We start from the raw sequence: 2,710 nt of genomic DNA on the forward strand, positions 1-2,710 counted from the left end.
TGCGCTTTGATTTGAGAGGGTAGAACTACCTCTTTAAACCATAAGCTTGAATGATTACTTGTCAAATCCATTTAGAAATAGTAGATTTCGATGTTGCCTGTCCTCTTTTAGGACCTTCAGGCAACATGAACAAAACATCAGTTTTCCGAATCTGAGCAGTCGCCTTTGAGTAGACTTTGACTGCTCTCACCACATCAAGAGAATGTGGTGATTTTTCTTCCATAGAACAGGGTTGTGGAAAAATTAAGGTAGAACAATATCCTGGTTTAGATAAATACCTGATATTACCTTCGGTAAAAAAGTTAGGATGAGGACGCAATACTACCTTATCCTTGAATAATAAAAATATATCTCTTTACAAGAAAGAGCAGCCAATTCTGATATCCTTCTTGCAGCAGATATGGTTAACAGAAAAAATAGTTTCCTTGTCAAAAAAAAAGGACCAAGGAAATATGTTGTATTGGCCCAAAAAAAGGCTGTTTTGTAATGCCGACAAAACTAAATTCAAGTCCCAAGGGTTCAGGGGTTACCTAACCAGAGATTAAGCCATGTTACCCCCTGAATAAAGTTACTAACCAAAGAATGCAAAGCAAGTGGTCGTTGAAATAATACCGATAAGGCAGAGACCTGTCCTTAGAAAGCACTCAAGGCAAGCCTTATTTCTCACCCCATCTGCAGAAAGTCAAGGATTCTACCTTTGACCTAGTTCCTGGGGTGCAACCCCTGGTGTCACACCAGGAGACATATGTTTCCCAGACTCCATAATGTATAATTATGGAGGCCGGCTACCTTGCATTAACCAAGGTAGAAACTACTGAACCTAACAGCCCACGCTTCTTCAGAGTGTGGGTCTCAATAGCCAGACCATTAAATTTAGGGTTTGTAAAGTAGGATGGAACACAGGACCTTGCAAGAGAAGGTCATGGTGGCCATGATGGTAGGGTCCATGGGTCCCCTACTGCCATCTTTACGATCTCTGCATACCAAGATTTCCTGGGCCCCGCTGGGGGCCACAAGAATCAACGGACTTCCCTTCCTGCTTGATCCTGCAAAGAAGTCATGGATGCAGGCAGAATAGGAGGGAATGCATAAATCAGTGAAAACCAATTCCACGGAAATAGCAAGGCATCTGTTCCGCATGCTAGCGGATCCTTTGTTCTTAACACAAAGTTGTCGATTTCTTTGTTGAACCTGGACACAAACAGATCTATGTCTGGGATCCCCCATTTTTGACATATTGACAAGAAGATATCCGGGTGAAGGAACCATTCTCCCAGGAACAACTGCTGGTGACTCAAGTAGTTTGCCTGACAATTTTCTATTCCCAGAATGAAGACTGCCGATAGGCAAAGTATATTGTTTTCTGCCCAAGATAGGATATGATTCACCTTTCTCTGGGCCGCACAACTTCTTGTGCCCCCTTGGTGATTAATATAGGCCATTGCTGTGGCATTGTTGGATTGAATCCTGGCAGGACAATACCGTAAACTGAACGTTCAGGCCCTCAGGACCAAGAGTGCTACCTGAATTTCTAAAATTTTAATGGGCAAGGCCATTTCTGATCTAAGCCACTTCTCTTGGACAGTTGCCTCTTCCAGGACTGTTCCCCAACCTAAACAAAAAAGGTTGGCATATATTGTTACCACTTCCCAGGTAACTGAAGGAAGGATTTTTCCCTTAGTAGATTTTTGGATATTAACTATAAACTGAGGCTCCAACGCACCCAGCCTACAGCACCTGGTATTTCCAGGTGGTCTTTCATCCAGGTACTAACCAGGCCCGACCCTGCTTAGCCTCCAAGATCAGACAAGATCGGGCGCTATCAGGGTGATATGGCCATAGGCTTTGGAGTCAGACACATTGGGAATGTAGAGTTTCAACCCTTTCTTCCAAGCTGATAGGATACTGTTTTGCAGCAGTCTCGAATGAAACTGAGCATAAGGAACAGCCTCAAATGAAGCCACCATCTTTCCCAACAACCTCATGCAAAGTTGAATAAAAAGAATTTAATCTTGCTTCGACCACCTAAATCAGTTCCTTTATGGCGCTGATCTTTTGCCTGGGGTAAGAATACCCTTTTCTGTGTGTACCTATGATCAGACCCAAGTATTTTAGCCTTCTTCAAAGAAGATTTCTCCTAGGTTGAGAATCCGACCTAGATATTCCAGGTAGTTGAATGTGGTGACCATACTATGGTCTAAGCGGGCTACCGACTGGTCTATCAAGAACAGATCGACTAGGTAAACCATAATTGCTATACCTTGGGCCCTTAATCTGGCTAGTAGAGAGGCCAGAACCTTTGTAAACACTCAAGGTGCAGTAGCTCAACCGGAAAGCAGAGCTACACACTGAAAATGAAGATTTTCCACCTTGAAAAGTAGATATTACTAGTGAGCGAGGAAATAGGCATATGGAGGTATGCATCTTTGATGTCGATTGACGCCAGAAGTTCTCCTCCTTGTAGGATGGGATAACTGATTTGGATTGACTCCATATGAAAAAAAAGGAGTGGTTATATTCAGGAATTGAATTTTGATTTTTGAGATCCAGAATGTCCATTCAGATTTGGGAGTGTGAAAAAAAAGAGGTTTGAATCAAACCCCAACCTCTGTTCTTACATGGGGACCCCCATGATCACTTTTTTCTTTTTCTCTGGATCCTTAGAAACATTTGATCTGAGAAAACAAAGATACGGGAACTCTTGGAAATC

General features: G+C 42.6%; 1 pseudogene; it reads right to left on the reverse strand.

Moving 5' to 3' along the window:
- Nucleotides 1-1,725: 1,725 nt before the first annotated feature.
- On the reverse strand, nt 1,726-1,844 carry LOC141106941 (5S ribosomal RNA; annotated as a pseudogene).
- Nucleotides 1,845-2,710: the final 866 nt, after the last annotated feature.

This window comes from Aquarana catesbeiana, linkage group LG08 (genome assembly GCF_042186555.1).
Source record: "Aquarana catesbeiana isolate 2022-GZ linkage group LG08, ASM4218655v1, whole genome shotgun sequence".
Lineage (NCBI taxonomy): Eukaryota > Metazoa > Chordata > Amphibia > Anura > Ranidae > Aquarana > Aquarana catesbeiana.